Source organism: Felis catus, chromosome C1 (genome assembly GCF_018350175.1).
Source record: "Felis catus isolate Fca126 chromosome C1, F.catus_Fca126_mat1.0, whole genome shotgun sequence".
Classification (NCBI taxonomy): domain Eukaryota; kingdom Metazoa; phylum Chordata; class Mammalia; order Carnivora; family Felidae; genus Felis; species Felis catus.
In genome coordinates this window covers 186,468,075-186,494,191 of record NC_058375.1, presented here as the reverse complement: position 1 = coordinate 186,494,191, position 26,117 = coordinate 186,468,075, and the positions used below count along the sequence as shown (strand labels likewise).

The 26,117-nt window shown below is 39.4% G+C and overlaps 1 pseudogene; it reads right to left on the bottom strand.

The window, feature by feature from the left end:
* The window catches only part of AOX3P (aldehyde oxidase 3 pseudogene), a 36,094-nt pseudogene extending 10,630 nt beyond the window's left edge, over positions 1 to 25,464 (bottom strand).
* Positions 25,465 to 26,117: the final 653 nt, after the last annotated feature.

The window sequence follows — 26,117 nt, the reverse complement described above, 5'->3', positions numbered from 1 at the left end:
AAAATCTCAAATGTGTTCCATAGTTTATGGAACCATTTTTGGCCAAGGAATCAAGGTCCTTCATAAAACCTCCCCCTCCTCTCAGAGTCTGAGGTTCTGGATGGTCCATCCCTTTACTAATTTCCACAAGAAGAGTTAAGATGAGTTGATTGCACCCAAGTTCTACAGAATCAGCATTATTGATTAAAATTGTATCAGTATATTAAAAACTCTCATGATGAAAAAGTACTTAATTCACCTTCAATGATGTGATAAGTGGATTGGAATGCATTCTCAATGTTTCTTTCTTCTCAGTTTTTTTTTTCTTTTTTTGTAGGCCCAATGAGTTATTTGTGTTGTACTGCATCTTGGGAGATAAATGAAAGGCATTACCAATGTAGTGTAATTCAAGATTTCTGACTTTGGTCACCTCCACATCCCTCACTCTGAAAACCATACATGATGTTAACCATCACTCCTAGAATTCCCTAGGACAGCACAGATGTTAGACAGGACCTCCTAGTGTCTCAATGGGTACAGCTGCACTTTTCAGATCATGTACCCTGGCCTGGCACAGTTTAGAAAATATCACCACCATATCATGGAGTCCCATCATCTGCATATTTAACTTACCCATAAACTTCAACCTGCATTGAAATGGGAACTCCTTCATTTCCTTTAATTCTCACAACAAACAGGTTTGTTCTGGAGGCTTAGTATTAGATTAGTCTAATCCCTCCAGGCAAGCAGGTGCTTTTTAGAATTCTCACCCACTCCCAGCCAGGAGTTTGGCAGGCATGTTAAAGGAGAATGATTTCAATACTTAACACCTCCATAGCAACTTAAACTTTGTTCCTTATTTTAGTCAAGTTGTTCTCAAACCTTAGTCTGCATAAACATTATGGAATAGGATCATATGTATGAAACCTCGTGTTCTGTACTTTATGGACAATTTAAGGTATTTTGCAATGTTTTAAAAAGTTTTTATTTTTCAAAAGTAGAAAACACATTCAAATGATTTAAAAAGGAAACAAAAAAATGTATTTGATAAAGAATCTTGCTTCTATCCCTGTCCCTCCATCTAGTTTCTACCTACCACTATCAAAGGTGACTGCCATTGTTAGGTTGTGTGTTCTTCCAGAGTTTTTATATGCAAATATAATCAAATATGAATATTTCTGTGACCCTCCTTTGTACAAACATTCTTCTGCATTTTCCTTTCACTTACCAGTACAAATTGGAGATCTTTCTATATCTGCATATAGAGAATGTCTTCATTCCTTTTTTTTCTTTAATATATACAACTACACAAAATTTCACTCTATAGATGGATGGACATGAATTATTTCTAATATTATATGCTATTACAAACAATGCTGCAATTAACAACCTTGAAAATATATTATTTTGAATGTGTTCAAGCTATGCTGCAGGATAAATTCCCACAATGGGGCTGCTGGGTCAAGGGGCATAAGCATTTGGAATTTTAATAAATATTGCTAAATTTCCTTCCTTAGATTGTTCCAGTCTACATTTCCATCAGCAAAGTAAGAGACTACCTGTTTTTTTCCCGTAGCTTGCAACTGGATATGTTGTCAAACTATTTTTGCCAATCTGATAGGTTAAAATGGTATTCATTTCATTGTAGCTTTTAATTTGAATTTCTTCTGTTTGTAGTAAAACCTAGCATCTCTTCATATATAAAAGGGCCATTTATATTTTATTCCTGTGATCTGTCTGCTTGCATCCTTTGTCCACTTTTGTATTGGCTCTTTTTCTTTTTAAAATTTTTTTAATGTTTATTTATTTTTGAAAGAGAGAGAGAGATGGAGCATGAGCAGGGGAGGGACAGAGAGAAAGGGAGACACAGAATCTGAAGCAGGCTCCAGGCTCTAAGCTGTCAGCACAAAGCCCGACTCAGGGCTTGGACTCATGATCTCAAACTCGTGAGATCATGACCTGAGCCAAAATTTGACGCTTAACTGACTGAGACACACAGGCAGCCCTGTATTGGCTTTTTCTTCATGATTTCTGGGAAAACATTAAATATTTAGGAAATTATCTTGTCTGTGTTGTGGTTTGAAAATATTTTTCCAATTGGTGCTTGTCTTTGAACTTTGCTTATATTTTTCTTTATGCAGAAGTGTGTTATTGTATGTAATTGAATTTATTAATCTTTTCTTTTATGGAATTTAGAGTATGAATCATAGTTAGAAATACTGTCAAGGAATTCTCCCATGATTTCCTCTTTTACTCTTTGGACTTCGTCTCTGATATTTAAAATTTAATCCTTTTTATCTTTGTTTATCTTGGTGTAGTGGTGCAGTATGTTACAATGTTATGGTTAATTTTGATCATTTTTGATTTTCACTTGGAAGCTGACACCAAGTGAGATGTGATTCTGTGGTATTCATTTGTAAACAAATCTTCAGTTTCTGTTCTTAGGTAAAGGGGCTAAGGATGTCTAGCAGGGTTCCTACCCTGGCCAATGTAATACAAACATTGGCCTATGACTATTTCCCTCTTTAGAGGCTCTATCAGAAATGCACAAAAGGAATGATTGCAGCTTCACCTTGGAACCTGGCGAAAAGTACAGAAGAGCCCAGAAAAAAGGGGACAGTTCTCACATTCAGTGGTGAGTAAGCTGGTTCTCTATATGGAGTGACAGAAAACTTAACAGAGGCAGAGATGAGGGTAGGTGGAATATGGGACAGGAGCTGAGAGAAATAAAGTTCAAATTTAAAAATGTTAAAGGACAAGGATTTGAACTTTCCAAGGTTTGAATGTCAAATTTGGAATCTGGGGCATTCCTTAGTGGTTTCCCTTTAGGAAAACCAGAAACATTCCAGGAATACTTACGGGCAGCAGGCACAGTTATGGATCTGTTGTGGGCTGAGAGACACATTTCCAGGTAGCAGTAAGAGAAAGAAAGGCAGAATGAAATTTTTAGGAGAAAATATGCTTTCTGGTCTGTGTTATATCTCTGCAGCAGCTGGGAAATGCCACACAAGATAAAGAGGTTTCACAAGTGCCGCGGTAACAATATGCTTTGGAACTTTCTGGAAAGAATCACAGTTAAATGACCAAAGACTGATTGAATTCTGGCTGAATGCCCATAATCACAGGGTCCACATCTTGGTACACAATCTTCCCTTTGTTTGTGACCTGCCTGGCATAAGCATATGAATCAGCAGCCACAATACAGACATTCTGACTCCGCACAAATCACCTGCAGAAAAAAAAATAGGCCAAGTAACATGCCAGAAAGTAACAAAAATGTACACCAGCAAGGTCTCCTGGGCCAGGGACAACATGCCCTGGGATGATGTGTGTGGGGTTACTTGTGGGAGAGACCCTGGGGCTGGGTTTGAATATTCGCTCTGTCACAACTAACTATATGGCCTCTGGCAATTTACTAGAACTCTCTAAGTCTCAGTGTCTTCATCTTAAAATGGAGACATCTGTATCAATTTAAGAGGGTTCTTAGCTGCCTTAAATTTTTTCTGAAATTAGCTGCTTAGTACAAATAAATAATCTAAGATTGTTAGGAGGACTACATGTGGTCATGTGTATAAAGGCACCTGGAAAATAGTACTAGGGAACAGCGGCTGCCAGTGTTATTACAATGCTGTGAGAATCTCAGACACTATCATTGTCCTACCTCGTCCTGTGCTGAAGGACTGCATAGTCTTTCTTCTTTGCCGCCACTGTTACTGGGAACATCCTGAGCAGTTTTCACATGGACCAGGCAATGCCAGGGCCTCAGGGGCATCCATGGGACTGAGAAGGAAACAAAACTCTAAAGGTGCCAAGTGTTACACGGCATGATGTGGCCCCCTTCTATGTGGAATCCCAAGAACCCACCCTAACTCACAGAAGCACCACTAGGTAAGTCCATAAAGGGAAGTGGAAACCATTGGCTTTGATGGATACAGAGGAAGACAAAAAAAAAAGCATCCTCAGGAGAGCATTTGTTATTCTCACCCTCTACTGGAGGCGTATCCCTGAGGTTTCCTAAACCGATACTCAATCAGTGGCACTTTTAGGAACTCAGGCTCTTTGGAAGCTGGACATTCAGAAAAACAGGAGAGAGAATTATAGCTCTTTGGGATCTCATGAGCTGAGGAAGTTGTTTTCACCCTTTACATTCTGAGATAAAAACAGCTGGTGCTTCAGATATCAGCTTTCTATCCTGGAAAGGGGTTGCATTTTTATCCATTCCTAAACCCAGTTTTCTTTCTTCTTTTTAAATTTTCTTTTACTGGGGCACCTGGGTGGCTCAGTCGGTTAAGTGTCCAACTTTGGCTCAGGTCATGATCTCGTAGTTTGTGGGTTTGAGCCCCGAGTCGGGTTCTGTGCGGACAGCTCGGAGCCTGGAGCCTGCTTTGGATTCTGTGTCTCCCTCACTCTCTGCCCCTCCCCCACTTGTGCTCTGTCTCTGTCTCTCAAAAATGAATAAATGTAAAAAAAATTTTTTTTAATTTTCTTTTACTAAGCTAAATGTTGGGGTTGCTTTTTTTGTGAAATACTTCAGTGTATTAAGTTGAGAAGATTGTTAATAGATAACTAGGCCTTTAAGTGCCTGCTAGGTATTAATGGCTTTCCAACTCTGCCCTTAATTTATTAACATGATTTCAGCATGTGGTCTGGTGCTGGTTACCACGGCCAGGAAAAGTTCTCTCGTCAAGGCAGGCATGTCATTACAAAATACAGCCTTTCCCATGCCATGTTTAACACGTGACTGATGCATCATGAAGTGTCCAACTGGGTCTTGGGGATGTCACTGTGCATCTACACATTATGTTTAAAAAATAAAGCAACTTGACCCCAACTGGTTTATGAGATAGAAACATCTGGTAAGAAAAGTGTAGATCTTTCCCTATGTGATGCAGGACTTTCCAAGTGAGTCTATTTAGCTTGAACTGGATTTTTCTTCTTCCTCATTGTCATTATATTTAAAGCTAAGGAGGGTAGGTGTAAAGGAGGCAGGAAAGGGGCTGGACCATGAATGAAGACTGATTCTGTAACAGCTAGCATACAGGAAACTGTTTTCTGAGAAAACATGTATGTTTTATAAAACCAATGTTAGTGAGAGACCACTTTTAAAATTTTCCAAGATTGGCTGGTTGGAGCCCATGTGCTCTGGTTACTATTATCTTAAAACTTTGGGAAATGTGGAGCCAGACTGGGTAATGTCTACCCTCAGGCAGGGAGGCAGTGCTGATCAAATGAGGGTCAGATGGGAAACTGGGAGACATGAATTCTAGTCCCAGCTCTGCTATAGGTAATTTTGGGCTGGGGTTTTTGTTTGTTTTAAGCTCATTCTATAGAACGAAGGTGTAAGCTTAGATCCACGCTTTTCAGCTAAAAAAAAAAAAAAAAAAAAAAAAAAAAGTCTATTTTGAACTTATAAACTAAGAGAAGAAAATTTTCTATTGACCTGGGACTCTGAATTTGCAAGTGAGGATAAAGTCCCATTCAGGCAAATGGGACAACCTGTAATAATGGAACAGAAGATCTTAAAGAAGGCACCTGGGTGGCTCAGTTGGTTAAGCGTCCAACTTCGGCTCAGGTCATGATCTCATGGTTTGTGGGTTTGATTCCTGCATGATCTCACAGTTTGTGGGTTCGAGCCCCACATCAGGTTCTATGCTGACAAGTTGGAGCCTGGAGCCTGCTTTAGATTCTGTGTCTCCCTCCCTCTCTGCTCTTTGGCAGCTGTAGCTCTGTCTCTCTCTCTCTCTCAAAAAAGAAATAATAAATATTAAAAAAAAAAAGATCTTACAAAAATGTCAGTTCTTAAATTTTGTGATTCTGTGTAACTAGAGTTACACAGTGAATACTCCTTGCCAATGTCTTTCAGTGATCCTGGGGATGAGCACCAGGCAGTTCTCCAAATAACAGGTTCTTTTCGGCCATCCGGTAAACCTACACAGACCTACAACCAGCTCAGCTACAGCAGATTAGCTGATGCCAGTGGGAGACCCAGGCTCTTTGATCTGGGAAACAAATCTGACCAATTTGCTCTATCTTCCCTTCCCTGGTAGTAGGTATACAGTGTGGTTTAGCCTGGGCTTCTGAGGGTCACGTGCAAGTGACCATATGTCATATGCACACATACAGCTATAAGTCCTGCTTCCAGCCACAGGGGTCAGCTGCAATATCCTTTCCCCTACATTGCCCTCAGGCTTCCAGCTTCCCTTTGTTGTATTCTTGTTCTTTAAGCCTATCTTTAGTGATCATTTTTATGAAATTTCATTGGCATAAAAATATAACAGCTATAGAGGGCCAATAAATATCTGAAAAAAAGGTATAACTGAACTAATAAAGTAATGCTAATCAAAATAAGATATCATTTTCTCTAAACTGTCAAAGTTTAGAAGTACATAATACCCAATGCTGGTAAGGGTGTGATGGAATGAGTGTAATCATATCCAGTTGCTGAGAGTGTAAATTAAACAATCTTTCTAAAGGCTATTTCTCAAGTATTGAGGGCCTAAAAAGTAGAAAGAAACTCCATGAATCAATTGGAAATGTATATAAAGATTTATGTACTAAAATATTCACTAAAATATTATATGTTCTCAACAATGGGGAGTTAAAGAAATGATGGCACATAAATTTGAGCAAAGAAAAAAATCATTACAAAATTTTGTTTTTGAAAAATATTTAGTGACATGAAAAATGTTTGATACATTATTAAGTGAAAGAAGAAATATATATGATTATATATACAAGCTAACCCTCACTTTGCATAAATATGTGTTTTATTTTTTTATATGCACTCGAAAAATCTTAAGAATGGAAGGAAATTTATTAAAATAATAATTGCGTATTAAGAAAAACTGCCCAAAACTTGGAAAAAAGGCAAAAAAAAAAAAAAAGACTATATATCTTTTCCACGTCATATGGTATAACAGTCTAGCAGACACACCCATTGATTATCTGATTCCCTTTTAGGACATTCCTTTAAGTTATTATTTACTATTGAAATAGCAAAACCTAGACTCTGTGAGGTAACATGATAATAGGATTTTTTCCAGCAGCAAATCAAATCAGTTTTGCTCTCAAAGCTTACAGTTGTATTCTCTGTAAGATATCAACCAGTTCTTCATCTAAACCAGCAATTTTCTGTCACTGTTCTTTCAGTGTCTGTACCCTCAACCTCTCAAATTCACTTCCATTCAGTTTATCACCCTGTTGTTTCCCTCATTAATGAGTTAGAGAAGTCTTTGACACGTGCTTTAGATTTGTATGAGAATCAAATTTTTAGTATTTTAAAGATAGTTTGACAATGGCTGTATATGGGTGGTTAAGTTTCAGATTTAAATTTTCTCCTGTATATTGTTTTTATGTATGTCAATCTATTAAAGGACACATTTTACTTTTATATTAAGAAAGTGCAAATATATATGTGTATATGTGTACATGCACATTCTATATTAATTTCTCAGCCCATGCTTTCCCTGCCCCTATACCCAATGAAGGGCCTACCTCCCCAAGACTTTTAAAAAGTGACTTTGAAGCTGGCAGGTTGAATTCAGACTCCAGGGGACATAAAGGAAAAGATGTCTCTGAAAACTAATCTGTGTTGCTGGGTAAGTGCAGGTTAACGTTGATGAAACCTATTTCCATAGCTGAACTGGGTGTAGGACTGACTTCTTTAGTGGGAGCTGAAGACAAGTGCCTGAATAGGCACTGGCCCTTTATTTGTGGAAACAAAGTTTTTTCTGGGAAGTACAGGAAGGTCTCAAATGAGAGACCCAGGGGAGGGCAGAGAGGACTATAGGAGGAAAGGGGCAGAAGCATGGAAAAGAGCCTGAAGAGGGAGCCTGAACTGACCCCAGTGCACCTTATAGGAAGGGAAGGGAACTGGTTCAGCCTAGTCTTCTGTACTTGCACTCAGATTTTGTCTTTCATCTTCCCCTCCCAACTGCTCCCCATTTCCAACCTTGAAGCCATGGAGCCAACCTATGGTTGCTGGTGTTTGCTTGGAAATGCAAATGAGAATTCCTGGCAGTTTCCTACTTTCATTGCTCTACTTTGCCTAATTTATTGACTATTAGAAAGGATTCTCAGTGGAAAATCCAGATTTGAGTGCTGGTGATTTAAATGCCAGCTTCCTGAAAAGACAGCTGCACAACTCAGTAATAACCTAGGAACAGAGGCCCTGTCATCCATTGGGCTCTGATGGGTGGGACAGCAAGATTCCAGCAACATAGGATGCACATATTTAATTACAATAAAATATGAAGAGAAGGCCCCAGAGATACCACTTTGCCATCCACCACTAGTAGACAACAAGAAATCATAACAAATCTGCCTCCTTGGTAGGCTTTGTCACCTTTGAAACCTTGTCAGAAAAAGCTACATTCCTAAACTGGGAATAAAATACCGTCAGGCAGAAGAGGTCTCTGCTGCCCCCTGTTGGTGTGCTCCTGCTAACCCTAAACATTTTATTTAAAAAATTTAAGAATATGCTATTCAGAGGTGCCTGGGTGGCTCAGTCGGTTGAGTGTCCGACTTCTGCTCAGGTCGTGATCTCACAGTTCGTGAGTTCGAACCCCTCATTGGGCTCTGTGCTGACAGCTTGGGGCCTGGAGCCTGCTTCAGATTCTCTGTCTCCCTCTCTCTCTGCCCCTCCCCCATTTAAGCTTGCTTGCACACTCTCTCCCCCTCCCTGTGTCTCTTAAAAATGAATAAGCGCTAAAAAAAAATAACGAAAAAAATATTATGTTATTAAGTTGCAGTATTTTTATTATACAAGAGTTTTGGTTTTGCCTCCCTCTCACTGTGAAATTTCACTGAAATAATTAAATTTCTTTGCACCTCAATGCCTCACCTATACAATTAGCTAATTAGTCTATTACAACGACATGATTTGTGATTTCAGTGATCCTAGATTAGCAGTGTTTGAAGAAAAGAAAATGTAATGTCTTGAAGCTCTCTAATGAAGCAGATTAATATTTAATCTATTATTATTGTTTGCACCGAGGCACATATAAAATATTTGCTGAAAATTCCATTTTTGTTATATTAAATTTAATTCAAGATAAAAATAAAGCAATTAGGGGCGCCTGGGTGGCGCAGTCGGTTAAGCGTCCGACTTCAGCCAGGTCACGATCTTGCGGTCCGCGAGTTCGAGCCCCGCGTCGGGCTCTGGGCTGATGGCTCAGAGCCTGGAGCCTGTTTCCGATTCTGTGTCTCCCTCTCTCTGCCCCTCCCCCATTCATGCTCTGTCTCTCTGTCCCAAAAATAAATAAACGTTGAAAAAAAAATTAAAAAAAAAATAAAGCAATTAAAATAGATAAAAGTGGACATCATAAACTTGATAATCTTGTACCTTTTTAGAGACAGGAATGGAAACAGAAACTAGGACTTGTCTGGCTTAAGGCTTCAGTTGTTTCTCCATCAAGAAAATGATAATTTAAAGGAATTTGCTGGCATACCTTCTCTTCATGGAAGAAAAAAACATTTCATTTGAAGATACCATATACTACTGAAATGACTTTATAATTTATTAGATCTAGTGGTATTCTTGTTATAAAAATGCTTTCTAAAATTTTAAAGTATTTTTCAAATTGAAAAATAGACACACATAATATCATGACTCTCTCATGATATGTTTACATCCAGAATCCCTGGAATCCTGCTTTGGGAAAACAGTCTTCTGCCTAGGCTAACAGAGCACAACTTCTCCAGTTCTATACAGTGATGTATAGGCTAGAACAGCCTGAATCAGTGGGTAAATATTACAATAAACACAGATGGGTATGTTGTGTGAAAAGCAAGAGTAGAAGCTTAAAGAGAGGAAATATCTCAGGAGGGACACCGGGAAACACGGGTATATTATTCATGAGAACAGCGACATCAACAAATGAAACACAAATGACAACAGTGACATTAGTACATGAAAGATGGCCACAAAGTCATGTGAGTATTTACAACCCAAATCTGGGAACACAGACATGCAAATAAATGTTATTTCCTTTGAAGCAGTCTCCTTAGGAGAGATTACACATTTATCTCGATAGTGCTGGCCTTCTCGGACATTTTGGGAACTCTATTGGGAGATGTGCTTGCGGCACTTGTGGTCCCTATGGTGACAAATCTTTATCCTTTGAAGGTGAGTTTGAGTGGTTAGAGGTAAAAGACATTCAGGAGCCAGCCTAATGGATGAGGCAGGAGTCAGACTGGCTAATATACTTTTTAGTCAAAAGTCAAGTGAGAAAGAGACAGATTTTTCCTGTGTAGTCTGTAAACCAAAAAGTGTTCTGTTTTGTCTTCAGTTTCACCTCATAGGGGCCACTTTCCCAGGCTGGTCCTGTTGGAACTTTCCTTTCCAATTAATTTATCTGACAAGCTCAGTAGTATAAAATTAGATATTTCATATCCAATTGGCTCTTGATACCATGAAAGATGTCTTGTAATTCTCATGAATCTTCTTCTGGGGATTCCACTATAATTAAAATTTTTTCCATAAAATTTTCCAACCTATAAACTTTTAAAAAAGGTAAATGCGCTCTTAGGAACCTAAACATAGAAATCCAGGACAGAAAGTCAAAAAGATTAAAATCAATCTGCCGCTAAAATAAAACTATGCTCCATTATATCATAGCCTTGCTATATAACACTAATCACAAACTTATTTCAATTGTAAATGTTTTCTCTCTTGATAATGAATAGATAAGAAGAAAGACAAGTTGAGATGCTTCACTGGTACTTCCTGATTACCTAAAGTGTCTCATTTCTGTTCACTATCCACATGATATATGGGCTTTCAGTTCTATCCATAGCAAAAGAAAAGCTAGTTCTGTATCTAGGGACATAAATGAGGCTTCATATTATCCCACAGTTCTGTGTTTAATATATTTATAAAACTGCCATCAGCACTTATAAGGGGGTTTGGCAGCTGGCCTTTTGAAACCACACTGAGGATGCAGTTACCTATACCCAAAATGGGTTGGCATTGTAAGTTAAACGTCTGCTCATAATAGGGACTTCCTACGGACCAAAAGAAAGATTAATCAACAACCTTGGGGCTTTTACCGTGCATGCTGAATTAAACAGAGAATAACATTTCTTTTCACTGTGGGTAATTAGAATAAAAAATGCCAGCATGAGAGATTTCCTTGCAAATCCTAAAAATGTTTTACAGGAATCATGAAAACTTATTTACACGAAAGAAACTATGAAGACAAATAATGAAAATCACTTCAACACCACCCACTTCTAATTTCTGAGTTGGAGGGACTCAGATTATGATTTATATATGAAGAATTCATTCTGAAATGATGCATGTGTAACTTGCATAAACAGACAATAAATGATTAAGCAGAGTAAGGTGTTTGTACTTGGCAGCGGGTATGCAGGGAGAGTAGGGTGTGTAGGTAGTGGGGTGGGGAGCTCCTAGAGACTAAAACGTTTGCCCCCCCCTCCCATTAATATGTTGAAATACTAACCCCCAAAGATGATGGTATTAGGAAGTGGAGCCTTTGGGAGGTGATTAGGCCACAAGGATGGAACCCTCATGAATAAGATTAGCAGTTTATAAGAGAGATACTAATCCAGAGAGAGCTCTAGTCCCTTCCATCATCTGAGGACACAGTGAGAAGGCATCAGCCATGAACCAGGAAGAGGGCCTTCACCAGACTGTGACATGCCAGCACCATGATCTTGGACTTCCAGCCTCCAGAACTGTGAGAAATACATTTCTGTTGTTTATAAGCTCCAGTCTGTGGTGTTCTAACAGCCTGAACTTATTAAGATAGGGTTGGGATGGAGACATGGGGAGATGGTGAGGTGTGGGGTAATGCAGGAGCTGAATCAGTGCATGACTGAAACTGGGGACCAGGCAGCATCCCTGAGGCAATGACATATGCAGGACAAGAAGAATTTCTACCTTCCCAGCCAGGGACTGTAAAATCCCTCCCATGGCTGCAGTACAGATGCAGGTAGTTCAGAGCTGACAGGTAACAGAGTCAGATGTGAGTGGGGGTGGAGGAGAGATGGCCTGTGGGGTACACAGTCATAGCCTTCCCATCTGGGGTGGGAGGCTGTCCCCCCCGGGAAGGCTGCTGATGAGGGGTTCCATCTCTAAGGAATTCACTTTGAACAATGGATTGCAGATATAAGGACTGAGATTACTCTCCCCAATTAAAGGCTTTTGCAGAGAGATGCAGGCGCTGTAACTCAGGCAGCCAGAATGTGAACATCACCTGATTCAGGGGATGCCAGCAGAAATACAAGGCCACAGTTCTCCCAGAAGAGGATTTAGACTGGGCTGCAGACACAACCCAACAATTCTTAATTCTTTCTTTCTTTTTTTAACCATTTAATTTTTTTTAAATGTTTGCTTATTTTTGAGAGACAGAACATGAGTGGGGGAGGAGCAGAGAGAGAGGGAGACACAGAATCTCCAGGCTCTGAGCTGTCAGAACAGAGCCCAACACAGGGCTTGAACTCACGAACCTCGAGATCATGACCTGAGCCAAGGTCGGATGCTTAACCCACTGAGCCACCCAGGCACTCCCTGCCCCCCATCCGCCACAACAGTTCTTTCATACAGAGAGATCTGGAGTTAACAAGGATAACTCTGCCATGTGTTATAGCTTAAAGTTATGTGCAGTATGTTATGTTATAGTTGCTATTTCATAGTTATTGTTATACATCGTAGTTGTTATAATATAAAATTACCCTAAAATGCTGAATGAATTGTGTTGTACTCCTTTGCCTCTGTTACCAGGTCAGTTGCTGTCAATGAAACCATTAGTTGTCTTTATAAGACAACAAGATGAAGAACCCCTTTGGGCACTGTTAAATACAGACCTTTCTGGACAGGAGAGATCCTTAGCAGACAAATGTGGGTCATGGGTAGGGGAACCAGGGAGGCAGTACCTCCTACCTCAGCCAAAACCTGGTCATTTATGTGGCTTACACAATAAAGGTCTGAAATTAAGGCATCTATCTGATTCAGCCATGTGAAAAACACAGATGGATATGGCAGGAAACAGTACAAATATTAAATGATAAGATATTCTCACTGAAGTGCCCACACCCAGGTGGTGGGTGAAGAGAACATACTGCTGTGTTCCTGAGCTAGGATCCTCAGATGATTTATGTTTGTGTCTCTGTGACTGGGAACATTAGGGTGGCATGTCCCAGGATGCCCTGCATCTGGTCAGGCTCAGGCCAGCACCTGGGGTCAGCCTGAAAGTGAGATTACCTTCATTAATTCTGTAAGCCTGGAAAAGCATAAGGCAAGCAGGAAAAGAAGGCTATGGTGGGCATACAGTACTCCCTTTCTTTTTCATAAATATTGCATTATTTCTAGTTGTTAAAGTTACACATACTTGTAACAGACCATCTCATAAATACAGAAAATAGTAAAAAGAGTAAAAATAACTTAGAATCCCTGAAAAATTAAGGAAAACATTAGAACCACTTCTTGCTCCTGGGACGAAGACAGTGCCCCCTCCCCAGGCTGGGAGTTCGGTCTCCTTCTCCTCGCGCTCTCCAGCAACAGTACTCTTTTCTGTCTCTGGCCCTTGGCACATGCTACACCCACCCTCTTTACCTGGTTGCTCCCATTTATCCTTTGATCACCACTAGGAAAAGTCTTCCCTAACTGACCCCCCCCCCACCCACCATTTATTTGAGCGATTATTTGTTTGACATCCATCTTCACTGTCAGACTGTAGGCTTCATGAGGGCAAGGTCCAGGTCTTTTTTTTTTTTTTTTTTTTAATAAACTATTATATCCCCAGTACCTAGCAAAATGCTTGTTTCCTTGTCTAACTTGATTGAACCCTCCCCATCTTTAAAGGTTTGAATTCCATACCTCTTTTACTACACCTTCTTTAATTTTCTCCCTTCTTTCATTTCCTACTAAATTTGTGTCCATTTCCATGTGATTAACACTGCATTGTTCTGTAATTGAATCATAATCCTAAGTGACAATAAGTAATTACAGACCTGCCTGTTTGCTTTCATTCTTCCTTCCATTCATTAAACAAGTATTTCTGTAGACCAACTGTGTGTGAGGCACTGTTCTGGGGGCTGAGAGCGACAGTCTCTTCTATCAGGAAGTTAACTTTCTAGTAGGGGAAGACAGTCATAATCAGATCAATGAATAAATAAGTAATGTAATTTCAGATATCACAAGTGCTGTGAAGAACCAAAGCCATGTTAATAGGTGTGAGAACAGGGTCTTGCATACACTTCCTGGTAACTAGATTAATGGTGGTTACAAAGCGTTGCCATGCCCTGCATGGGTCAGCATTTGGGAAAAAATCTAAGTTAATGAATCTCTACTTCATAAATTACTTTTCTCTACCTTTCCATTCTACCCCATATCAGAGTCATGAGGTTGTTGGTTTTGTTTTTTTTTTTAAGTTTATTTATTTATTTTGAGAGAGAGAGAGAGAGAGAGAGCACCTGAGCAGTGGAGGGGCAGAGAGAGAGAGGGACAGAGAGAATCCCAAGGAGGCCCTGCACAGCCAGCACAGAGCCCAACGCAGGGCTTGAACCCATGTACCACAAGATCATGACCCCAGCCGAAACCAAGAGTCTGATGCTTAACTGACTGAGTCACCCAGGCGTCCCCAGAGTCATCAGTTTTGAAAGAAGAAAAATTTTTTATAATCTATAATTGTTTTCATCTCTAAGATCATAATGTCATAATAGGCAATGCACAAATGTTAGAGATGTTATAAATGTTACAAATGTTTCACTGACATATGTTAATTCACTCAGCAGAGGGAGCTCATGCTTTAATTTTGGGAAGTTGGACAGAAAGCAAAAGCTCTTGTAAAAAGAACCTGAACTAAACTTTGCAGCTCTCATTTTAAATAAGGTCTTCTTTTAGTATTTCTGGGAGCAAAGACCATTTGATTAAAGATAATTTAATTTTCATATGCATAAATAGATGTGACTGATGAATTCATTTGGGGGCAGAAGTTTTTCAAAATGGTTCTGTTTTGCTTACTAAACCAGCTAACTGAGAACAAGTATCCTAGCTCAAGATTCATCTAGAAAGATGATTAACTATCTACATGTCCTGGTTTCTATGGCTTTTTATGTTGTGCTGTAAACTCAGGACATAAACGTGACTTGTTTTAACATGACTATGATTTGACTTGAATGCTTGCATATAGAAGTCTCTCTGCTCTTTGAGATTATAAAACAGATATTTATTTAGGCTTTGAAGGATGTTTACTACACATGATCCAACTTAAAAGGCAAAGTAAATAAAAATTGAGAAAATAAATCTCTTAGATTAAAAGCCAGAGAACCATGAAGTGACTCTGCAGTATTGAAATCATAGGTCAATCAGTAACACTAACAGATGGGGTTGTGTGTGTATGTGAACTACAATTTTCCAGTTATCCAAAGGCTCTAACAGTGACAGAAAATGGCATATTAGAAAATGGCATAAAATGGCATATAGAAGTTTCACTAGTATCACCCATGCTCTTATTGTACATATCTAATCCGTACATTTCTATAAGATAGAAAGCAACATTTAAAAAAACCCTATTTTTCCTCATAAAGTCAAACCAACTTGTTAATAGAAAATACAGGAGAAAGTGTCAAGAAGGGGATAAGTACACAAGTTATTTATTTTACTTAGTGCTTATAACTTTTTATCTAGCTTTAAAATTAATGCATGCAGCATTTGAAATGGGTATTTTTGTCTTTTTCTTCCTTAAAAATCTCCAAATTCTCCATAATTAAAATTAAAAATTGCGATAACTGGGTTAATCCCAAACAGTACAATTTGGAAAGCATCCCTTAGATTGTGGGGGAAGATTCCATTAATCATAAAGGAAAATATAAAGGTCAAATATCACACTTATTATTTCGCTCTACAATTATGTTTTAAAATGTCTATCTTAACATCATTTTATGAGTTCCTATGGAAGAAACCATGTCTTTTTCAGTAGGCTTGATTTATCAGCATATAACCCAGTTCCTTGCACAGGGTAAATGCTTAATAACTATGACATTAATAAACAAATGAGTGTTTCAACATGATTTTATTCCACCTGTACTTTTCACAGAATACTGATCTAGAGAACTGAGCCCTAAATTGTGAATATCAAAAAAATACATGCCTCTCCTTGTTGGATACCTTTGGGACAGTCACTGAAATTGGTTCTGCTGAGTGGGAGGAGGGAAAACAAGAAATACCTGGTGAAAATGCTGCAGGCAATTCAACAGAGGACGTAGTAGCTGCTCTCATCTGCTGCTGGAGGGAACCAGCAGGGGAAGGACTCCCTGAATAATGGAGATGGTTAGAGACAGCTGACTGAGTTTCTGGATGAATCAACAAACATTTGTGGAGCCCCAGCTATGATCAGAAAATGGGAGTCTCAAGAGAGGATGTACACTCTCTACCAGGATTTCCTGAATCTAGGAGATACTCTTTTTAAAAGATCAGATGTGGCTCAGCATTACAGGACAAAATATGATTTCCTCCATTGGCATGATCCTGTGATTTGGTTAATGTCAAATAGCCTTAGCTTTCTGTAGCAGAAACATCTGCAACATAAGGACTTTGTTCTAATAAACGGAACATACCTTCTTTTGTATTAGTCACTGCAAACTATCCCAAAATCCTGGCAAGAGAGATAATAATTGGATGGAAAACTTCTTTAAGCTTCATATCAGGCCTTAAAAAGGTAGAAGAACCATCATGAGTGGAATTATCATGAGTGGAAAAGAAGCCAGCTAGATTTTCTGTTGCAAACAACACTATGACCTAGAAGTGCCTAGACCTAATAAGCAAAGTGAAATAAAACTGTGACAATTGAAGCCTTTTCTCCTCAGCAATCTCCTCCATATTTGAGTGGAGTCTGACCTAAGCAGTAAACCCATCTGCAGATTTCTTCACTCTAGATCCTGAGAGAACTATTTAACTATTTATTGATGCTTTCAAGAATGGAAATTTTAACCTCAGAAAAATCCGACTGCATGCCAGAGTAGGAATGAGAGGCCAAATTGCTTTTGAGGAGCCAGAGATATTAGTATATAACAAGCTGGCTATCCGTTGGGCAAAATGGTAGGTTTGACTCACCAGGTAGGTATTTTTGTTTGTGACTAGATGCTACAACTCACATCTTCTTTACAGAATTGCTACAACTCACATCTTCTTAACATAATTCTATGAGTTCCTATGGAAGAAATCTTTTATTTCTAACTTTGATTTCTAACTAACTTTGATTTTCAATATAAGAAGTGGGAACTTAGGCCTCTTTGCTGCCCACTAAGGGAGGTGTTCCCCATCACACGAGGAGCTTTGGGGTACTTCATTCTCAGAAGGTCATTTAGGGTTCCAACAGTGATGTGAGCAGTCTTCTCCCCATGGACAATCAGAAATTTCTTTTTGAGATCTTCTGTCATCCACTACAATAGATAAATGCAGACTTACTGCTGATCTCAACGACAAACACATAGACTTCATTATAGCTCACAAACCAAACAAGAATGAATCGCACGTACAATGGATAACAAAAAGAAGACAGACACTTACAGAACAGTGGACTAATCAATTCATAATTAAATTCACTGCTTTGCATATTTTTCCATCTCTTCTAGCTTAAAAAGAACTAAGTGAATTTTAATTAAATCTTAACTTATAAACAAATAAGAATCTTATGTGCCAGAGATGAGATTTCTAATGTCAACTTCTCAACCGAAGAAATAATTGTTGGCTAAGTTACAAATGATGATAGAATACCAAGAGACAATAAACTATATGTGCACTGGAGTGTATGTGCTATTTATTATCAGGCAAGCTTGTAGAGTGGAAAAATACTGAGTACACCAGTAAGCAAGAAACCTGGGATCGAAGTCCACCTGGCTGCCTATTAGCTAGGTGAATTTAGGAAAACCCCAGAATCTCTCTAGGTCTGGCTTTGCTTTATCTATAAGTAGGAATTTGACTAGAAGCTCTTTTGGTTCTCATAGTCTGTTTGTTGAACACCAGAATTATAGTAAAAGCATAGGATGTTAGGCTTTTTAAAGCCAATAGGAACCTTCCTTTCATGAGGAAGGTTTGTTGTTTCCCATGCAAAATTGAGGGCTTTCAAAGCTATAGTTTAAAATTGGACTTTATTCAATTAGCATAGGTAGTTGATGGACAGAATTTCTTTAAAGTTTTCTTCCCATCTATTACTCTAAAAGCCACAGCATTGCAAATGAAGGTTGACAGTAAGTTGGAATAAACAAATAGAAAATAAATATTTATGAGGATAATTTGCAAATAGTTGACCATGATTAATTGCATGACTTTTTTCTTTTCTTTCCCCTTCTTTTCTTTTTTTACAAATGTTTTATTTATTTTTGAGAGAGCACAAGTAGGGGAGGGACAGAGAGAGGGGGACAGAGGATCTGAAGCGGACTCTGCATGACAGCAGAGAGCCCAATGTGGGGCATAAACTCACCAACTGTGAGAATCATGACCTGAGCCGAAGTCAGACACTCAACTGACTGAGCCACCCAGGTGCCCCTCTCTTCTTTTCTTTTTAATGGACTTCTGTGCCCCCTGATTTGATCCAGTAAGGGATCATATAATACATATTTTTTAAGTCTAAAACTGTTCCTATTCCACTCAGTCTAACTAAATTTGCCACTATTTTATGGTGTTCAGCAAAGAATATGGTATTCGAGGAAAAGCCCTTGACTTCCAATTGCTCCTTCACATGAGTATTAGAACCACTGGTCTAGTTTTATAGAAGAAAGTAACAATGAGGCCCAAAGGGGAAGTGACTTGGTCAAGGTGACACAGAAGGTTAATGTGAATAGGACCATGAACCTAAAAACATCAGGCTCCCTGCCCAGTCCTCTGAAACTGAAATGGTTCCATGCACCTGGAAGAAGTATGGTTTACACAATTTCTGCTGATTAATAATAAACAAGGGAACCATTTCTCAAGGGAGTTGAATTAATTTTTTTGAAATTAAATTTGATAATACCCTCATAAAAATATTTTATATAAAACTAGTTTGTTCATTGTGGGAACCATCAAAAGGACAGACCTTTTGGTGAAATTTCTATGTTTTTATAAATCATTTCACACCAAATAATTTCAATATTGAACAAAAATCATGGTAGAAGCTGTTAACTGACTAAAGGGATGAAAATGGGAACAATAATTAAAGGCAGATTGGCTAAATGAGAAGTTCTTTATCATAAGGATTCTATAATTGTTGCCCTGAGCTATGTATTTTGTTGGAAAGCATGACAGAGAGATGGAAATCCCTGGGAATGTATTCAAAGCTATGGTTAATGAAATAATTCATATGGTCCTCTCAACAGGTCAGATCAGTGGTTCTCAGAGTATAGTCCAAGGATCCCTGAGAGTCCCTGAAACCCTTTCAGGGGTCTCAAGGTCAAAACCATTTCATAATGAAAAATGTTACTTGCCTTCTTCTTTCTCATTCTCTCATAAATGTACAGTGGAGCTTTCCAAAGCCTGGACCTTGTACAGTATCATGACTAGCAGAATATAGACACAGATATGTAAATCAAGCTGGCTTCTTTTGAGCCAGCATTAGAGAGATATGTCAAAGTTGTGAAATAATGCCATTCTTCTCAATGGTTTTTCTTAGGAAAAATATAGTTATTTTTCATGAATATGTTATTATGCTAATGTACAATGGGTTTAATTGTGTCATAAATAAATAAATAAATGTTTAAAACATTTCCCAGCTTTAATTTCAAATACTCCAAATGTCAATAGATATAACTCACATAAACAAAAGCTCTTTTGGGTCCTCAGTAATTTTTAAGGGTATAAGCAGCCCTGAGACCAAACACTTGAGAGTCACTGTGCCAGGCTGGTGACACATGGTGAACATCACATATCCCTCCCAGACCTGACTCAAGCTCAGTCTACTGAGTAGATAGGCAATCAGCATTGGGCAAAAAATACCCTACGGGAAAGAGCAAAATTCCAGGGGGCACTGGAGGCCTCTTCCCCAAACTTGGCAGGAATGTTTCTGGAAGGAATAGAAAAGACACTTCTCACTCAATGCTTTGGCCTGACCCCTTCCATCTCTGAAGTATTCAGTGTCTCCCTTTTACCTACACTCTTCCCATCAACATCTTCTTCCGTAATAAAAAAAGGCAAAACTCAAACTCTTCCATCCCAGTTCCCTTCCAGCTACTGTGCTATTGTCTCTCCCTCAGCCAGTTTTGTAAAGCACTCTTGCCTCCCTGGCTCCAGTTCTTTCCTTCCCACCCTTCCTGCGACATGCTCCTTCCTGCTTTCGTGAAGGTGAACAGTGTTGTCTTTGCCCGTCTTCTGTTCTTATCCTACTTGATCTCTCAACAATACTTGTTGCATCTGACCACTCTCTCCTTCTCAAAATGGACCCTTCCAATGCTTCTGGAATTTCTGTCTTCTGATTTGTATGCCCCCTCTGGCCTCCCGTTCTTACTCTCGAGTCCACTCATCTTTCCATCTATTCATTAGCTGTTGGAATCCCCTGAGAACTTAGATCCAGGGCCTCTTTCCAGCTCTGAGCTCATCATATGGGCTTTGAGCCCAAATGACTTGCAAATGTAAACACTCCATCCTGACCTCTCCTCTGAGCTCCCAACTACCTACTCATTACTTCTCTTTGGATTTAGTAAAATGATGTGAAAATCCAAATTCCTGGTCTGTCCAAAGGTGCTTCTACTCTGGTGGCCCTAACTTAGTAACTTGTTGCGTAGACTGAAAGCCTACAAGTCACTCCTGACCCTCCGCCCCTCCTCTCTCACCCACTTATATCCAATCCACCACCAATATCCCTTTTGATTTTGCCTCTTACTTATCTCTCCCATTTGTCCCCTCTCTCCATCTCCACCACCAGTACCCTAATCCAAGATACCACTGTCCCTCTCCTGAGCTGCAGCAATACCCACCTGTCACCCTGCATTCACACTTATAATCCAATCTTCTCCATACAACAGCCAGGGTGATCTTTCAAAACTGTAAATATCCTGTAATGGCTCTTCATTACATGTACAAACACATCATATTTTTAGGTCAATATTATAAGCCTATCAGGCTCTGGCCTCCTCTTCCCTTCCCAGCCTCACCTTATACGGTAGGGATGGGGTTACAGTGGACTCTCCAACATGCCATGCCCTAGTCATTTGGAATTGCTTGTTTTTCCTGAAGTTTCCGAGCTCTGCAAAGCCACAAGACAATGTGTGTGATTTTTATTTTACCTAGAATTCTCTGTTTGTGTCCCATTCATTCCCCCTTCTCACCTCCAGATAACCTCTATTTACAATTCAAGTTTGAGCTCAAGTTTGGCTCTTTGGAGAAGTCTCTCTCTTCTCTCCCTATCCCACCTCTTGCTCTCTGCTCTACTCCCAGAACCTGGTTCATAGGTCATATGAACCTTCTTCATGCTCCCTTGTTAATGGTTACTGGCACACCTGACTCCTCCATTTGACTGTGAGCTCCCGAGGGACAGGCAGTGTGTCATTTCTGTTCCCAAGTGTCTAGCTTAGTGCTGACATTTGGGAGGCTCCCAAAAGAAGTTTGTGAAACAATTACAAGTAGGTCCAAGGACGCCTGGAGAAACAAGTAAAAATAATAAAATAAAATAAAATAAAATAAAATAAAATAAAATAAAATAAAATAAAATAAAATAAAATAAAAATAAAAGGAGGCAGTTAGATGCTTCAAAACTCTGCCAAGCTCTCAGGTGAGATATGGAGGTAGTAACTACCCTCACCTGCCTATGGTTTGTACCCTGAATTTCCCTTGGATTTTTAATAAAGGTGTCTGGTGTACCAGAACAGACTCTGTGACTTTCCTGCTCTGGTCACAGAGGGAAAGTTCTACCAGATGAGAGGTCAGGAACAAGGTGGGTTCACCCAGGGGCGGGTCCTGGGAGAAAAAAAAAAATGCCTTTCACAGGTCCCTGAGAGTGTCAGTGCAAAGGTGACCATGGGGACAAAATAATATTAAGTCAATTAACATTTCAAGTAAGTAAGATCTGCTATGACAGATTTTAAATCCTTTTTTGCCCTGGATTTATTTTCAATGGGTGAATACTAAAGAAACAGGTTATAAGGATGAGTGTGTTTTGCCTGGGAGGTGTTTCACATTTTCCTTTTGACATTCAGGTTAAGATATCGGAGTAAAAGATGCTGGAAAGTATCAACTGGGGATGAGCCGATGGGACTGTTTATTCCCTCACTGAAAGCATAAAAAGAGAAATAAATCAGGACAAAAAGAACATACTGTTAGCTGAGGTGGAAATATACATTTCTGGATTGGGTACGAGAGCTGAAATCCTTTTTTATACAATTTGGTATAAGCCTTAAGAAAAAACAATTAATGTTTTAGTCTCTTGGTAAAAAACAAAGTTAAAAGTTGACTTTATGTACTTGCCCTGTTTGAAAGGCCCTGGACTGGGTGATAGGAGCACAAGGTTATGTGAGACAGATTAGCTCCTTAATTTTACTCTGGCTGAGACGGGCAGTGATAGGGGGCAGGGAGGGAGGAAACTGGAAGCTGCTAAATACCTGCTCCTGCCCAGCTCTGGGCCCAGCTGGACAACGATGAACTGCAATTAGGGGCAGCAGAAGCCAAGTGTCAGAAGGGTGGTGCAAAGAGCACACTCCCTGGGCACTCAGGGAGCAAGTGAAAACAAGTAGAGGCTTCCTGGAAGAGGGGCAAGGAGGGAATTCAGACCAGAGGCTGGGAGGCTGTTCACAAGGTGTTAGGAAGAAATCAAGTAGATGGCCTTGACTACAGGCGAGGGATTAGAAGGAGATGGTGTATGAGGCAGGTCAGAGCAGGCTACAGAAAGTTTTAAAAGGCAGGATTCAGATTTGCGATAGTATTTGGGGCCAGTGGGAGCCACTCAGCATTTCTAAGCCAATATTTCTGGAAGATTAATTTGACCATGACATGCAGTGGTTCCCAACAGGAGACCTGCAGACTTTGTATTTGTCACCAGGGAAGCCTCATAAAAATTCGGAGCTACTGATGGGCCCATACCACACAAGGTTCCAATCCAGTAAAACATAATAGGCAATCACATTTTTTAAAAGCTTCCTAAGTAATCCTGGGAAGTTTGGGAACCCTGACATGAGATGGGTTGTATGGGGAAGTGCTGGGAGGAAGGTGACCAAGTATAGAATTTGTAATAATCTCAGTGCAGATGAAGATGGTCTGGACCAAGGCAGTGTAAGTACAGAGGAAAAGCAAACGGTGAGCTTGAGGACCAGTGCCTGCAAAAATCTGACACCTTGGTTATGGGGGAGAAAAAACAAAAAAGGGTGGTACCATTCATGTAGGTATAGGAGTAAGGGGAGAAACTGGTTACTATGAGCTCAGGATTAGGGATGTGAGCGAACGGTGGAGAGAGCAGAGGTAGAAAAGGATTTGGGAATCATTTATGGAGATGTTCCCTGGAATCTCAGGAACTAAACATGATTAGTTGACACTATGCGGGAAGGTGATGGAGGGAAAATTACAGCTGAAGAATGAGTAATGGTTAAATTAAGCACTTTATTAGATTTTCTGTAACGTTATCTTTTAGGCATACAAACTGCTATCTGGAGTTCATTCTTATTTATATTTCTAATCATGTCAGAAACATCAAATGTGGCTTCCAGGAGTCCATTCCCAACTTTGTCCTTAGGCCTCAGGTCACTGGAATTCTGCTTTGGGTTCCAACTCTGTCCCTCTTTTGCCACACCCCTTCCTCAAGGGACTAGGAGTCCTCGGGATCAAAGGGACATTCTACTTTCAGCCAGTACTCAAGTTCTAGCCACAACCTGTGGGGACACACTACCTCAAAGGCCCACCTCCAGAGCCCATGTTGGCCTCTGGTCTGGTCCCTCCTCCCAGACAGGGTAGATGTGCAACTAGGAACTTACCCCTAAGCCTATGTGGTGGCCAAGAGGTGTCTGTTTGGGGGGTGGATGGGACTTGGACATGTGAGCTGGGTATCCAGTCTGTGATGGCATTAGTGCAGGACAGAGCTGGGCAGGAAGAGAAGAGAACTGGACATCTCCTGTTAGAACTCTTGCTTTAGGTCTTGCAAATGCTAGGGGCAGGTCTGCTCTTTCCTGACAACCCGGCAGTGATATTTGGTGGTCACCAGGTAAGCAGTCATGCCAATCTTTAAATTTTTCCTCTCCCTTTTCCAATCTATGCTAGAAACTAAGGAACTTGGTTTTTAGAGGGAATGTGTTTCTAGTCCATAGGAATTTGGTTTTGTTTAAATTTTTTTTTTGTATGTGCAGTTATAAAATTAATGCACATTCATGTAAAAAATCATGTAGTTGCTGTAAAATCTAGAAAATAACTTCAAAATGCAACCATACAAAGAGAACTATTAATGTTATACATATTTCCTTCCATTTTTATTCTCACTGTGTATATATTGTATATATAAACAATTTTCTCCTTACAAATTTGGTGTCAGAGTGCTCAATTAAAATTTTTTGTACTTATATCATTCTTATTTTCAAATTCAATATTACACAAAAAAGATTTTTTAAGATAGCTTAAGTTCCAATCATGTGGGTATGCGATGTTTTATTTAAATGATCCCCTATTGCTGGGGCGCCTCAGTGGCTCAGTGAGTTAAGTGTCTGACTTCAGCACAGGTCATGATCTCATGGCTTGTGAGTTCGAGTCCTGCATCAGGCTTTGTGTTGACAGCTCAGAGCCTGGGGCCTGCTTCAGATTGTATTACCCTCTCTCTCTGCCCCTCCTTCGCTCATGCTCTCTCTCAAAAATAAATAAAAACATTTAAATAAAAATAAATAAATAAATGAACTATTGGGACCTCATCAAAATAAAAAGCTTCTGCACAGTGAAGGAAACAATCGGCAAAACTAAAAGGCAACTGATGGAATGGGGGAAGATATTTGCAAATGACATATCAGATAAAGTGTGAGTATCCAAAATCTATAAAGAACTCAAACTCAACACCCAAAAAATAAATAATCCAGTGAAGAAATGGGCAAAAGACGTGAATAGACCCTTCTCCAAAGAAGACGTCCAGATGGCCAACCGACACACGAAAAAATGCTCAACATCACTCATCATCAGGGCAATACAAATCAAAACCACAATAATATACCACCTCACACCTGTCAGAATGGCCAACATTAACAAATCAGGCAACAACAGACGTTGGCGAGGATGCAGAGAAAGAGGATCTCTTTTACACTGCTGGTGGGAATGCAAACTGGTGCAGCCACTCTAGAAAACAGTATGGAGTTTCCTCAAGAAATTAAAAATAGAACTACCAGCTACGACCCAGCAATTGCACTACTGGGTATTTATCCAAGGGATATAGGTGTGCTGTTCTGAAGGGGCACATGCACCCCCATGTTTATAGCAGCACTATCAACAATAGCCAAAGTATGGAAAGCTCAAATGTCCATCGGTGGATGAATGGATAAAGAATATGTGGTGTGTGTATACGTATATATATATATATATATATATATATACGTATACACACACAATGGAGTATCCCTCGGCAATCAAAAAGAACGAAATCTTGCCATTTGCGACTATGTGGATGGAACTAGAGGGTCTTATGCTAAGCGAAATTAGTCACAGAAAGACAAATATCATATGACTTCACCCATAGGTGGAATTTAAGATACAAAACAGATGAACATAAGGGAAGGGAAGCAAAAATAATATAGAAACAGGGAGGGGGACAAAACAGAAGAGACTCATAAATATGGAGAATAAACAGAGGGTGACAGGAGGGGTTGGGGGAGGGGGGATGGGCTAAATGGGTAAGGGGCATTAAGGAATCGACTACTGAAATCATTGTTGCACTATATGCTAACTAACTTGGATATAAATTAAAAAATAAATTAAAATTCATGAAAATAAATAAGCATTAAAAAAATAAAGAAATAAACGTTAAAAAAATGAAATTATCCCCTATTGTTGAACATTTAAGTTATTTCTAATTTTTACTATTATAAATAACATTGTGACAAATACTCTAGTATATAATAAACCTCTTCCAAGATTGGTTCTAAGAACAATTCTGAACATCAGCTATTAGGAAAAAACTGGCATTTATTATGCAACTGTTATGTGCTTGCCACTGTGTTTGGGACTTTATGTACCTCATTTATGTGTA